Raw genomic sequence first — 16,595 nt, forward strand, 5'->3', positions numbered from 1 at the left:
CATTAATCGACAAGGTGAATGTCAGAGAAGAAACACCCATCAATTTAAGCAACATTTTGTTTTAACTACTGCAGAAATAAGAAGCTACTTCTAATCATAAAAACGTAGGCTAAGTTTCTTTACAAGGAATAATCCTGTTATTTTTTATGAACATCTTTCTTTCAGTTGGTCATAACATTTTCTGATGCTAGAAGACCTGATTTGTGCTGAATTGTTCTCTGACAAGACCCTGCATGGCAGGTCAACCAAAGACAAACTGTTTATTCCAAGCCCTACACATACTTGACCGCTGGTCTCACAAGGTCCCATGGAGAGAAAATGCTCATTTTCCTAAACAGATGAGGCACCCACACCAGTCAGTACAGTGCCAACTTTCCACTGAAATTGCTCCACAGAAGCTGATGTGACTGTCAAATGGACATGACTGGTTATTAGTAGCAATCACCACAGGAGTTTCACAGAAGCATGGCTGCACATCACGTAATCCTTAAAATTTATTCAGTCTTCTTGTGCCAGTAATAAAACATGTTTTAAATGGAGGATGAAGATCCTGACAGAAGGGTCAGAGAACCCCAGGGAGTTACACGATCAGAAATGACAACTGAATGCTAGGTGGTATGAATGGGCATGTGGGCAAGAGTAGAGACAGCAAAGACGGTGGTAATCAGAAATGGGACCACCCTGAGGAGCCACTGGTTGCCCAAACATGTGCTACATGTCTGCTGAATTTGGAAAAACTACATTCACTGACACTGCTGATTTGGTAGCACAAGTTTAGAAAGAGGTTGAATGCCTAAGAAGAGAATTATACACTGTCAAATGCTGGAAGTGTAATAAGCTTTCTATTCTGCCTTGGGAAAACCGATGTTTTACCTTGTAAAGCTCCCAGACAGCAAGAGCTGAAAAACTTCCATCCACTAAGAACTTGTGCCTTGGATAATCAAAGAAACTTCTCAGACATCAGTAGGAGAAGCCAAGGGATCACATGGAGGATATTGTTATGGGACACCTGAATAACTGTCCAAGACACCAGACTTGCACTGGAGTGACCTCTGGTCTCTAGAACATCATAGAAACAACAAAAATTGAGCAATGCCAACCAGTTCTGATGTATGAAGAGCTTCCTAAGTCAAAGGTAGCTTTTCCTTAACTGTTAAGGAAATGCTGGGTTATACAGGGTAATGGTAGGAGCAGGGGTGAAAGGAAGAAGCTAGGAGCTGGGATATGCTGAGTGCAGTTTTGCAGACATCAGAGATGGCATCAGAAGTACATTTTCACCTCAGTTCTGCCTAAGTAGCCCTGTCCACTCCCCTCAGCCGCAGGCACGGCAGTCACCACTGTGCTCTTTTCAATTAATTTCCAATTGTCTCCACATCAGCTCACCACACCATTTCTTTCACAGCCAGTTATCAGAAATCTATGATTCCACCAACAAGCAATCACAATTCAAGACAGCCCAGCAAACTACACAAAAGCAACAGAAACTTCACATTCAACCCCCATTAACTTCTCTCATTGGAGCCAAGTACAAAGGTGTCTATAAGATGCACTTTTGCTTACGCTTAACCTGCTGCTAATTTTTCTGCCTTCAAAACATTTTACTCTTGAGTTCAGAGTTTATGTTACTTTCATTTCATTCCCAGAGTGAATGTAAACTCAACAAACTCAACCACTTTTTCAGCAATTTTCAGCTCTTCCGCTACTCTTTCTGAAATGCATTACAGCTGTCAGCAATCAGCACAAATAGGTCGTGAGCAGAAATGGAATGGCTCAAAATCCCCTACACAGTCCAAATCCTGCTGCAGGACTTCTGCAGATTGATTTTTTTTTTTCAGTTTTCACAGGTCTTAGCAAAGAGTGTTTGCTAGGGAAGACTTTGAATCTTTAAATGTAGAAAATCTACTTTGTGAAATAGTTCTTAATGTAGATCCAACAATATTACTATTCTTTTACTAACCAGGGAGATGCTCAAAGAGTCCTGAACATTAAGTGTCCTGATTCCACTCTCCTACCACAAACTCCATCCAGATGGTTCTCAGTAACCATCTGGATCAGACAGAGGGGGATCAACCAAAACAGCCATCCAAGGCAATGCAACACTCATTGCGTTTTTATTCAGAAACTAGATTCGTAATCCTGGCCTTATGTATGGTTCTGCTTCTGCGTGTCCTGTCAAAAATATAAACAGTTGTGAGTTTCTAAGCTTGCACTTGGTTGCTTCACTCAGAATGCAAAATTTAAACAATAACTTGTTAGATTTGTGATAATACAATTATCTGGACACAGTCAGCATCAGGACTCCTGATAGCCACCAGGTACCAGAACAGTTATCACCTAAGGGTCAAAGCAGATGATAAACTGTTATTAGGTATAACAGCACATGCCTGATTTAAGCAAAAAGCTGTTAGGAGGCCACTAATTATGTGCAAGAATATTTCAAATAATTTCAGTACAAGGAAAGATACCTCTGCATTTATCACACTCAGGCTCTGGGCTCAGCTGATTTCACTCATTTGCCTTTGTTCATCAAAATCCAACAGAACTGACAAACCAGAGAGGAAATCAACTCAGAGGACATCAACAAACTGATACAGACAAGCAGTCCTAACAGCCAGTTATTGGGGTACCCTGAACCAATTAACATATTAACCCAGACTTTTTCACATGGGCTTATTTCATCTAATCTTTAGAAAGGAATCCTTCAGGAGGGAAAGCTTGCCTGTCTGCAGAGGTTTCTGCAATCAGGCAGACCCGGCTCTTCTGGGAAAGCCCGAGCACTGCGGGCTCTACATACTGCCCTGACAACTGGGAGCCAGCAGGCACTGTTCTCCTTGTTCTTTCTTTCTTCCTCCTTTCAGTGCTCTTGCAGTGGGATTCATGGTACTGTTCCCAGCTGGAAATGTAACTCCCAGGATTCTAATGTTATTGTTATTTCAACATGTTATTGTTGTACTGCTATTTTCTCTTGTACTTGCAGAGGAATAAGGAAGATGGAATACTGTAAATACTTGAAATTTTAGCTAGCTCTGATTATCCCTGGATGACTCCCATTGCCTTTTCCCACAAAGACAGGTCCTGGAATTGATACTGAAACCTAAGTAAATTTGTATTAACTGCTTTTAAAGGGCTTCAACAATAACTTTTACTCTAAATCAAGCTTTGATGCACTATAAAAATTGCTACGTTTGATTTAAATACTCCCCGGTATTACTTTGCTATTGTTTAACTGAACAATTATGTGCAGATGCATTCCTGCTTTGGTGCAGACTCAGTCATGTAAAGACATCCATTCTGAATAGGTCTCTGCAAAGCATAATTATGTATTCTGAGTAGGGTTTCGACTACACAGTACCATTTCTGGAGTCCCAAGAAAATGACACTGAAGATAAAGGAAATTGACTAAAAAGAATGATCACTATACTTACAACATTCTCTGCTATATAGAGGTGTCATCCCAATGTACAGAAGAGGATTAATTGTACAATTATTAAGCATCATTATATATTCAGCCAAATGCTTTTTAAGTGCAAAACTGTAGAAAGTTTTATTGCGAAAGGAATGCTCCCAAAAAGCATCTGTGAGAGGATCTTGAGGTTCCAGAAAATACTCAGAATCACAGATAGTATCATCTATAATGGCACTGAATTTTTGCCATTATTGATATGACTTGATTCACTGCTACTAGCTTTTGGATTTTTCTTTAATTATTTATGTTTTCAGACAGTAGAATAAGATTCCTAACAATTTTCAGTGAGGGAGCTCTTGTGAAAGGACCTGGTTAAACTTTACAATCACAAAGTGCTATTTGGAGTCAAATCAAGTGATATCAGAGAGATTCTGTAGCAAAGAATGAAGTGGAATTTCTATGGGAGAAAATACCTCAAGAATGTACAAGAGCCATTTCTGCAGAATGACTTTATAAACTCTGATTTATATCACGTGTCATGAGGCTTAGTTTATTAGTGTGTAAAGGCTTCAGAATGATTTAAAATTAACAATTACTGAGTAGCAAGCAAAGCAAAGCTAGTGTATCTCCAATACGAATTTCCAGACAGGTTCAAGAACATATACCTTGCAAAAAAAAAAAACAACACAGTGCTCAACAGGTATAAAGAAAGTCTGAGGGGCTAGGGATACACCAACTTGGGAACTACAAAAGAAAATAAATAAATAAAATTCAGTACCAGAAAGAAGATCAAGTTATGACTGAATATGAACTAAACTCAATTTACTCTCACATATGAAAATATTCACAGTTTAAACAAAGTTAAGCTCTTTACTGTAAAACAGCATACTCAATTTTAATCATCATAAGAAGGTACATTTATTACTTTGTTACTGTATATGTGGTGCAGAATTTGTTCCCCAGATGACATCTTGATAGAAAACAGGACCAAGATCCTGAAAAATATCATCTAATCACAGGACAATAAATGTCAGATTTCTGTTGCTCTGCACAATAATTTCCACATCAGCTGTTTTAAACATGTATTTGGATCCAAAACTCCTTAGCAGTTGGGAGTGGGATGCAATTCCAAAGAAGAACAACAAGAATTTACAGGATAGTCATATTCATAAAAGCATGTGCCTAAATTCTTCCAAGCCTGCTTCAACACCAAAGCTATTTATTCTTCCAAATTTATAAGCCCAGGCTGAGTGCTGGGGATGGAGGCTACAACAGAGAAAATTGCTGCTGCTTCTTTTATTTCTCATTTCCTCATTTAGAAAAAGAAATTAATTTTAAAGAAATGAGACTGGGAAACAAGAGAGGAGTTTGAAGATGAGGTACATATTTACCATACGAAACTTCTAGTCTTCTGGCACTTTCCAATACCACAGTGATGCGCAAGGCCAGAGATGAACTGAGTGACGTCAGGTTCTGCAGGCGCTGGTAAGAGCAAAGGATGCTCAGCTTTCTGGAGGAAGAGCTCAGCACCCAGCAGCACCTAACCCAATGGCACAAGCAGTGGTCCTGAGCTATGGGCTTGTCCTGAACAGAGCATTCTTATCCCAGCAGTCACAAATGAGGCAGGAACACACAGATTCAAAATAGATCACCAACTGTTGCCCTCTAGAACATAAGCCACATTTTTGTTTTTCATTCACATAACTCTACAAGACTACATCAAATTTGACTTATACTTGCAGGATTATACAAAGGTTCCTTTCCTGGATCACTATGGGAAGACTATACTACTGACGCAGTCACTACAACTGCTTGTAAGAAGTCAATTATCTGATTCTGCTTCTAATTATGAACATGCAATCCCCAGTGTCTCTAGAGAATCATTTAGCCCTAAGGATTACTTATGAGAGCACTGGCGATTAGTTGAGCAAAATATTTAATTCCATATGGCAAGCAGATCAGAAGGCTAAAAGTGCAAAGCATGAGAAACTAAGTACAAATCTGACTTGTTCAATCTCCCTCTTTCAGAAGAATTTCCACCAAACTTGAGCAAAACAAAATACAACACTAGTGTTTAAAAGGGTGGAGTTAGAGGAGAAGCTTTGCTGGCTAAGAGAGGAACATCACCTTAAGAGCAGGCATCTCACCCAGCAACTGTAACAATCAGCTGAAGTGACTCCAGGATCTAGTTGCTGATACTATCTTTCCAAGATGAAAAAGAATCCTAGTGAAGGTATTTAGAAATTGCTTGGTATTACTATCCACAGACTATTATGATATTCTATCAGTTTGGCAGAAAATAATACTCAACGGTACCATTTGTTTTAATGTTTACCATTCCAACAGTGTCAAAGGAATAAAATTAAGCTGTTCACATTTTCAGGTGTTTACAAATACTCCTGAAAGTGCTGGAGTGCATTCACTTACGAATCAAGCGTGCACCATTCCTGAGGAATGCTTGCATGCCGTCAACTGGCTGCAAGAGCACAACAATACATCTGAAATGCAAATCAGAGGCCAGAATAACCAGAGTCAGAGCATCATTTTATTTATTTATTTATTTTTTGGAGGGGGGAATTGTTTCATCCTTCTGACACCTAAATAAATTGTTCTGGCATCGAAGGCTTTGGCAAAGCCATCCCACCAATGACAGACACATCACCTTATCAAAGGCTTGACTGGGTAGCTGATAATCTCTAGCCAGAAAGGGTTTGGATTACTATCCCACTTTGGTTTTGCTTCATACCTTTACCTCTAAAATTGAAACCCAGGAGATTTTTGGAGTAGAAAATTTCTGACAGATAAAATTAATGTGATGTTTTCTTGTCAGGATTGCGGGATTAAAGATGGGATAACAGTGGGAAGCATCTCCACACATAAAGCAACAAATCAAGACATAAATCTGCATCCATACACTGTTGTTGAGGAAAATTATGGTGACACCACGGTGAGAAATCAAATATTGATGGAAAATGCGTCTTTTGTCTTAAGAAGAAACATCAACTAAAATCAGAGGAGGAAGATGCATTGTGCTGCTACCTCAAGGCCTAAAGCAGCGTGCACGTAAGGCACAGCCCTAGCACATTTAGCTCTGATCTTTGGGGCAGTAAGTTTCACCATATGGAGAAACACATATACTCTGAAGAAAAAAAAAAAAAGGTTAACAGCATACCTAACAGGTAGAGCAATCCATTGCAAGGCAATATCAGGTGACACCATCCTCCACCACAAGAACATCACATTTTTGTGTAATTTCTTATAAGGTATTTCAAAACTTTGATGTGTTTGAATTCCAGACCAGGACTTGCTAAGAAATTGATATACAAGATCGGTATTTAGTCTCAGAATTTCTCACTTACATACAAAGTGTGTTTGTATGTAAAAAAAATTACTTACACTCTTAACATACAATTGACCTGACTTGTTCACTGGTACAGAAGGCAGTCAAAGAGCAAGGACAAGTGTGTGTTTCATCTGCAGTCTTGTACTGCTCCTTTACCAATAGGAATTTATTCCCTGGGACATTTTGTTGTCCATGTTGCAAAAAGAGAATATACACAGGTACGCAAAGGCTGTAAACCTCTGATCATTTTCTCTACCACCAGGAAATTTAATTAAGCTCATAAATAGGAGTAATATGTATTCCAGAGGGCAACTGCCTTTTTTTTTTTTTTTTTTTTTTTTACAGAACCTGGCAGGGAACTTCAAAGACACAAAGCTTAAAAAAAAAAAAAAAAAAAAAAAAAAAAAAAAAAAAAAAAAAAAAAAAACCAGGAAAAACTATATACTGAGTGAAGAAAATAGTATTTTTGCTTTCTTATGGAGATCAGATTTTCATCTTAGACCAATCCAAAGGTGATGAAAATGGCTCAGCCTTTCTCTCTCATAGGCACAACCACATCTGATATGCAAGTGAGGCCAGACTGCAAAGGAGTCCCTGATAGTTCTTGAGGTGAGAGTAAGGAGCTGGGAAGTGCTTTAAATCCCCAGAGAAAAGAGAGCAGAACTGCATCATCTCTAGCAAAAAAGCAATTAAACAGCATTTTTCTGGTAATGTGGGTTTTTTTTCATCTACTTGTAAAATATGATTTAGAGAGCACGGACAAAGGTGAGAGATGTCATTAGGCAGCAGAAAGAAGCCATTATTGGAAAGAGTTGCTAAATGAAAGCATTCATTCAAAGGGAGAACAGTAACAGTATGGTGGAATAAAAGTAGAAAGCAAGTGACAAGTTCTAGTTTCCAAATGGAACAAGTCTCTCCCAGAATGAAAGAGCAACAGATATAGACATACTAAGGCATACAGACCTTTAAAAATTCATAAGCAACTGAAGGAACTGGGGCTGTTTAGTCTGGGGAAGAGGAAGCTGAGGGGAGACCTTATTGCTCTCTTCCAATACCTGAAAGGTGATTACAGAAAGAGTGGGGTTGGTCTCTTCTCACTGGTGGCAGGGCAAGGTGAGATAGCCTCAAGTTGTGCCAGGGAGGTTTAGGTTGGATATCAGGAAAAGCTTCTTTACAGAAAAGGTTGTTAAGCACTGGAATAGGCTCCCCATGGAGGTGGTTGAGTCACCATCCCCAAATGCGTTTAAAATCCATTCGGATGTGGTGCTCCGGGACATGATTTAGCAGAGGGTTGTTAGAGTTAGGGTAGCATGGCTAGGTTGTGGTTGAACTTGATGTTCTTTAAGGTCTTTCCCAACCTGAGCAATTCTGTAATAGAGGAACTGCTCCGATGGACTTTGTTTTCCTGAAAGAAAAAGAACTGGGGAGAGAAGAGACATCATGTTCAAAAAAAAAAAAAAACCTTATCCAAGTATCAACCAAATCCACTTTATCTTTTCTTGTCCATTGATAAGGCAGCATGCAGCTACGATGACTCTGTTGGAAGCTGAAAACACTTTCCTTAGAGATTGCTGCACACACATACAATTCCACATTTTCCAGTGGGATAGTGTTGGTACTTGCTGTACATACAGGGCCTGGTGCAAACTCCTTATGTTCCATGTACAGCATCCAACCAGAACTAATAAACAATATGTTGCTTATTAAGCTCACCTAGCAATACATAAGGACAAAAAATACTTGAGCTTTCCCTTAAAAAGGATTGAGCCATCAGGAGTAGCTAGTGCTTGATGCCAATCCCTTCACAATTCTCTTTCTCAAGTTTGTTTTATGATTTGTGTGTCCTCCAAAATGAGTACTACAGGTGAAGATCAGAGATAGATATTTTGTTAGGCTCAAATTTGAAAGCATTTAGAGGAAGCTACCTGACAAAACACTTTAATTGTTAGTGAACAAGAAGGGCAGGGAAGCAACTGGACTTTCTGAAAGTCCCAAATTCTTTTTATGTATTATATTTGGGTCCTCTTCCCCTTTCCACCTTCTTTTTCCTGCAGCGCATTCTGAAACATCACTTCAAAGGCTACCGTTTATCTTATATCATAAACATTCATTTCTCCTGCCCTCAGGACACCGTCAATCCAGTGGAAGATATACCAGTGTGCTGCTGTCAGAGACACAGATGGTTGAAATCTGCACATCTCTTCCACTGAGTAGCTTTAATGTGGTATAAAGTAACCTAGCCCAGAATGAAGTATGTGTAAATGAGAAGAAAAAAAAAAAAAAAAAGAACAATCCTTTTTGTGCAGATTCAAGCAGCACCTGATATTCAAGAACAATAATCTTTAGTCATGAGAAGCAGTTTCCTTCAGCAGATCCATCTGGAACGAAAGGACTCATGAAACATCGATTCAATGCCAAAATCCCAGAAATCTTATGGAGATGCTGTGTATGAAAAACTGAACAGGGTTTTAGGAGGCTGCAGGGCTGATACCTACTGTTTGGTCTTTGCAGTTTATTCAGACAATGACAGTAAGATGCTTGAAAAGGAAAGGTGCAGAGCTGGGCTCAAATACAAGCTGAAGTCTACAGAATCTCAGAGGACTTACAAGAAATACAACGTGCATCATCTTACACCAGCTGCCTTTCCTACAGGAGGGCAGTTTTAATCCCTTTCTTTCCTTCCATGCAACAGGATCTCCTTCCTTTTATAGCTCCATTAACCTCTCTAAATAGTTTTCTCCTGTCTTTGGTAACTCTGGAATACAAATGAAAGCCAGAGGGATAGAGAGATGAGTAAGAGTCAGGAGAGCGATGCAGAGTGAAACCAAGAGGGAGCAAAGTAAAGAATAGCACGGGGAAAGCCAAATGCCACAGATGTAGTATTTACCTACAGTAATTGCACAGGATCAGAATTAAACTTGAGGAAAAAAAGGAATCCATAAGAGACACACTAGAAAGAGTGCCAAATGCTGCCAAAATAAAATCCATATTTGGCGCTCACAAAACTCCACAAGGAAGAATTTAAAAAGACAGATGAGGTCAATGCTATGAGCGTATTACCATCAAGGGCCCATAAGCATTGCCTCTATACCTCTTCCTTGGAAGAGGCAAAGGAGCATGCTGAGGACAGATATCTATGATAAAGCAACTGTTGTAGACACAGAAAGAACAAATGATTGAAGTTGTAGAGCGTGTATGCAAGTACACACCAAGAAGCATTAGATTATATTTGTAGGGCATAGGACATGCTAACAGAAAGGACTCTGGAAGCGAAATATGAATGGCTTTGGTAGCCAATCCTTAATTTAACTCAGTGACTTAATGAGAGGAAGATAAATGACACAGAAGGAATAAAACAATGGGGCAAAAAGAAATGGCTGAAGTCCCGTACACAGACAGATTATTAACTTAGCAGCTAAATACCATCCATGCTGGAGACAACCTTATTGCAGTTTCTTCTACTTCCAGTTATTGCATAATCCCTTTCTTTACATTAGAGGTCCCACAAAGACACCAGCTGACTTGTCCTGGATGTGGTCCATTGATCTGTTCCACATTAAGTCATATAGTGAACAAAACTTTTTTGGCTGAGTGGCATCACAAAGGACAGTAAACCACAAACAACAGTAGAGTTGAATAGGAAATGCAGAAATATTTATATTGAAAACACAATACGTGAATAAATAACGCTATAAAGCATACAATGTTGTGACTAGATACAGGCACAGATGTGAAACATAGAAAAAGAAAGCCAGTCCTATTGCACAAGGCCCATGAACTTCAGTGTTTTTACTTCTGTACAGATTTAGGAAATTCAGATGATAACCAGGTAGAGAGGACACAGCCCAACAGCTGTGGTCAGGAAAGACATGGTGCCATAGCTAAACTGATAGAAGCACATACAGAATTGTTAGTGTGCCTTTAAGCGTGAGATGTCTAAGGGCAAGCTCCCTCCACAGAAAAGAGACTGATTTATGGCTGGTAGTGACAGAAATATAGACCCGTCGTCATAGAAGCAGAACAGAAACTTTGATGCTTTTCCTAATTTAAAATGCATACACTATCCAAGTGTGACCATTTTTGACTTTGTCCCACTCTAGTTTATTTATTTAAGTCTTCAGTATGGCCATTATTTACTGCATTATACAATCTAGACATGTTTTCTACTCCACATAGCTATTTTTCACACAAATGAGCTGCAAATTTTGGAGCCCAGATCATCTGGCTGTCAAAATCTAGTTCTAAAACCAGGTCTGCACCCTGCCAGTCTGATTATCTATGAGAGCATCCCTAATTAAGTGATTGAACTCTATGAAAGACTGTTTGTATTTTACCACAAAGCTACAATTTCCACCTAAACACTTTGTGGATATCAGGAGAATGAGCTGCGTAACACCGGGCAGAAAGGCAGAAACAAAGAGCTCTTTAGCTTCCTCCTGCTGATGGGTGGCCATGGAAAGACCCCCATCCCTTTCTTCAGGTGAGCCAGCATCATTGGCTTGCAATAGCAAGGCTGGACAGTCTTCTAAGTGAGGGGACTGCCAAGAAGCAGTTCATAAAGCTGGTCCTTAATGCCACTCCTCAAACAGCTGCCTTGTTTGCTGAGGAAGGCCTGTCCTGGCTTGCTGAAGGGGGGCTCAGCACCCCACAGCTGTGCACTCAGGTTTCAGAGCCACAGCCCAGGCAGAATTTTGCTGTTCATTAGACTAAAAGACAAATATCTGAAGTTTCATCTTTAAAAGGTGTGACCTTGCCCTAATAACCTAAGACTGTAACCAGCTAAATCCAAGTAAGCACATCATAATAACAAAAGGTTTGTCTGAAATACCCATAAATTGAGAACCTATTAATAGTCATGGCCCTCCATATTTCTCTGACATCATGCTGCCTTATGCTCCAAGTCACTTATTTAGATCCACATCTGCTGGTCTGCTGGTATTCCCTAAACATCAGTTTGAAATCATCAGACCCAGAGCCTCTGGCGGTTATTCTCAACCATCATCATAATCAATCTTTCTTGGTTTGCATAGCATCTTTCTAGTAAATGCTTTCTAGAGAAGAGTACTTCTGGATGGAAGGAGAATAGGGATGTTATCTATTATTTATGATGAGTAAAAATCATTGCAAATTTTTAAATAAAAAAACAACAAATAAAAACGAAAGCATTTGAAGCCACAAAATAAGACTAAGAAAGTCAACACCAACTTTGTAATTTCAGAAAGAATAAGATCTAGAGAGTGCAGCAAATAAATGTGTATGTAAAAACCCAGCATTAGATAATGATACTTCAGCTTTGCCACATTTTATGTCAAAGCCATTGCACACCTGCAGAAAATGTTCCATCTCACAGTTTGTCATATTACACACAGAAAAGCCAGTCTAAGCATCCAATCTAAGGCAAGTCTGTCTAGTTTCTCAGCCTCTCATCTCACCCTCAAATTTGTTAAGCCTTTAATTTACCCTTTGTCAAATCCAAACCTGATACCATATGCAAAGTCTCAGAGTAAGTTCAACACCACCTCAGAAAAACTGGAATCCCAAACCCACACAAGGAGAGAACTTTAAAGGGAGCAAGGCAAGTAATGAAGAGAGAACAATTATAAGGCTCTCTGTGTATTTGCAGCCTTACCCTGAAGCACTCACAATCAATTTCTCTATGAGCTGTACGTCAATGAAAAGACCCTCAACTATTTAGTAAATTATTTTAGAGTGAAATGAATACTCTCTCCTGTGTATATTCTAATTTGGAGTGTATAGTGGAAAAGCTGCAATGCTTGCACCTTGGAAACTGCTTATCACACTTGTCAGAATTTGCTGGGAGGTGCCGATAGCCTATTTACTCTCTGGTTTGCCCTGGGACTTCAGTTTTCAATGTAAATCAACATAGTACTTCTACCTTCTATAGTTCTTTCTGATTTATAACTGAACCCTTTATACAATATTAAAATAAAAACAAAACCCGGAGTAAAGAATGTGAAATCATTACCTAAGTTTCTACATCAGCTCTTGGAGGCAAGGAGATACCACTTCCACAGTTACTTCAGCAAATTGAAATCTCCTGTGTTGTGTGCTGACCTCTACACATTATACACATGAAGGTCTTATTGGGGAAAAAATAAAATGTCTGGAAATTGTAAGGACATTATAATACCTTAAAATACAAAGGGCGAGGATTAAGATACAGAAAGCTCTGTACCCATGCAGCTCCTGTTGCTGCCCAGGGCTCCTCAATGGCCAAGTGCAAGTGCCCCACAGCTCTCACCTAGTATCCACCTGAGGTTTACTGCTAGGAGACAGGGGATGACAATTTGCAAATTATTCAAATGGATGAGAGAGTGGGGAAAGCACTTCTCTACCTCATTAATTTCCTTCCCCACAGATTTCAACTGTTGGCTGCAAAAATTGATATGTAAAAGATACCTTAAAGTCTCACACATCCAGGAGACTTTTGAAGATTCTCAGTTCTCACAGTGTTTCCTTAAATTTATTACCACTCATAATAAAATCTATTCACAAAATTATATGACAACACAAATGGCACTATGTAAGTAACACTAATTCTTGGTGACATTAAGCTCGGTGCATCAGAAACTGGAGAGGAAAACTGGAAAGTTCTAAGTTATACCACAAACTCCAACCTGCTTCAGCTGAAGTAGTAACAGTCAAGATTATTTGTTTTCATTTATGGAGAAGGAAAATTTATTCATTTGATTTGGAGGTGCTGAAGGGAGAAAAGTGGATTCCTTTTTCCTTGAAGCATCTTTGCCACTCCACTGCTTGACAGAAATCTACTGGACCCTAGGAAGTGTTTAATCTGTTTTTCTGGCAGATGGGTAGACATGACCGCTGGTAGCGTGTCAGACAAATCCTCAATCGACCTGAAATCTATAGACCTCCACTGGTTTTATTAGAATTAAATGGGTATACATCAGCAGAATAACTTGTCCTATGGAGTTTCTCAGCATTTAATCTCCTGGAAGTGGTCCACTCTAAACACTGACCTCACTAAAACCATCAGGGTCCCTATATCATTCCTGAGGGCTAATGGAAACAAGCAACCAGCACTTAACATGCTTCTCATATTTTTGCAGCTAAAAATGTCAATTGTGCTCTTTGAATCAGTAAAAGGTAAACTTATTAACCAACCTGAACAGAAATAAATAGTGAAATGATTTACATGAAAGGAGTTTCAGGCACAAATTTGTGAGTAAATGGGAGCTGTTTAAAAGAAGAAAAGAAGCCTTCTGTTTTCTTCACTCTTGGTCACATGCTATCAAGATGTGATCAAGGTGCATTGTAGCTGGCTGTCTCCAAGCAAATTACAGTAGGGGCTTTAGGGTCTTGCTTACAGTTGACACATAGCTCCATCCATCGCATCTGTTTTCATCATAAATTACTGGAATCCCAGGATACTTTATGGTTCACCATACTTCACAAACCCTCGCTCCCCTTTTCTAAAATTTCTTTCCTAATAGAATATACATGAGGGAGGGAAAAAAAAGTTTGGCTATATTGGTTTGAATGCACAGCTTGTCAAAACAATTTTTCCCTCCAGCTGACATTGAACTTTGTAATTATTCCTGAACACACAGTTTTAGAGACTGCCCCTGGCCGTGCTAATTTAACAGAGATCATGTTCTCTACAGCTTGCCTACATGTCTCCTGCCTCTGCCTGATTAAAGAGGAATATCATGGTTTTTTAAAGGACTTCTCTCTGCTCCCTCTGTCCCTCTCTTCCCCCCCCCCCCCCCCCCCCCCCCCCCATCCTCCCCAGCCATTTTCACTCAGTTATTTTAGCCTTTGGTTTTGTGAAGGCAAACTGTCATCTGACTTCGAGGAACAAAACCTCAAGGAGGAAACCACAACACAAAACACTCACGTACATACTGAATTAAGATATCAGCAGCTGCACTGCACTGGAGTTTGCAGTCCAGAAACAAGCTTTAAGGGAAGTGGGGGTTCAGGGAGAACAGAAATCTTCCCATCTCTAAAGCTCTTAGGAACTGCTTTTCTTCCACCCAGACCGAAGAGAAAGCACTGAGCACACAGGGCTGTATCTGAACTCCAGCCAGGAGTGCAGGGCCAATTACCTGAATAGAAGCTTCACCCATTTTGAAGCAAGAATGCGGACCTTCCTCATGTAAGACCCACACTGTTTTCTCAATCAGTTCAGCAAAGGTCAGAGACACAATTTGAAAATGCAGGAAAATCTCACATAACAGTATGTATAGAATATCCTGGCAGCTAATGCCTCACTGAGGAAGTTAGCAACCACAATTTGAACACATCACACCCCTGGGAGACTGATCTGCTCACCAGGCTGCTGAAGTGCCCTAAGTAGGTCTATGCCTCCTACGGACACTGGGCTGCTATACAGCCTAGCACACAGGAGATGACAAAAACACTAAGGCAGGTTATAGTGTTGTAGGCCAGCATCCAGGTCACACACTCAAGTGTGACAGGAGAGGGTGAAGCACAACTAAGTTTCAGAACTGACTGAAATTATAATCATAGAATCACAAAATGGCTTGGGTTGGAAGGGACCCCAAGGATCATCAAGCTCCAACCCCACTGCTGCAGGCAGGGTCATCAAGCTTCATATCTAATACTATTGGACCCCTGCAAATAAAAGACTGAAATCTCACAAATAAAAGACCTAAATCCTGATGGACAATTTGTTACAAAGCATCTACCAAGTCTGCTGAAATTCAGTACATACATGACTACCTAAATCTGAAAAAAAAAGATTAACATGAATATGCTTTTTTTTTTTTTTTTTTTTTAAGGATCTGAGGCTTCTGTATCATGGAAAATATGAGTGCATAATTCAAGAAAACAGAAAAACAGAAAATAAGACTAGGCAGCAAATCACGTGTTGTGAAGGATCCTTCCCCATAAACTTCAAGAAGTGCATTAGTTTGTGCATAATCCCCATGGGAAGCCAGTGTCCCTGTGCTACAGGGCTGCAGCTTCTGTAGTGCCTTTGTTAGTCAAGAAGGCGAAAGGTCACCAGCAAGAGTTCTTGTAAAATATTCAGATGTAATATTGCAAAATTAACGCTCTTAAAGGCTAAGCACGATAAGCTGATTACTGTAAATGGCTTTTCCTCTTGAACAATGGTAGGAGAAGATGAAAAACCACACCAGAAAAGGGAGGAGGTGATTTATGGAGGAGAATGCTGGTTGGCTGGGGAGAAGAGCAGAAATACATGTGAACTATTTCCCGCAATGGCACAGCCTTCTCTGGATTTAAAGCTACCTTTTGTGTCAAGCTGGAAAGAGAGGGTGCACAAGGTATCAATACATCAGCATTTTGTTCTCGTGACCTTTCAGAGGTGAGCCCATCTACCCAACTAGGCAATTTCCCCTCTCCCCTCGCATTTCCCAAGAGGCAGCTGTCGGGATAATCACCTCCTTCAAGATCCTGGAGCCTCAGAAAACACAAATAATGCACTAGGCCAGCAGTTCAGCACTCTCCTTCAATTACCAATATACGTAAGTCAGAAGAAGCAGGCAATAAAATATCCACTTTAAGGTAGACTTTAAGAGGTAGAAAAAACAAACCCACACACGCACCCTCCCCTGCCTCATAAAGTACAAATTTGTCCTCCCCCTACCTTCCTCAAAGCATCGTCTAAGCAAGGAAAACTTTTAAAAAGGAACAAAACGTATATTCCTCCTTAACTCTCCTGTATCAGAAGGGAAATTTATCATTCTGTGCGCCTCAGCAATATTTCCTTCTTCAGCCTATGTGCTTTCAAATTCCCTTCCAAACATAAAAGCAAAGCATCGATGAAAAGAAAATTGATGTCCCAACGAGCAAGAGCTCTTGCAGTGATTACAACCA

The sequence above is a fragment of the Lagopus muta genome, chromosome 5 (assembly GCF_023343835.1).
Source record: "Lagopus muta isolate bLagMut1 chromosome 5, bLagMut1 primary, whole genome shotgun sequence".
Classification (NCBI taxonomy): domain Eukaryota; kingdom Metazoa; phylum Chordata; class Aves; order Galliformes; family Phasianidae; genus Lagopus; species Lagopus muta.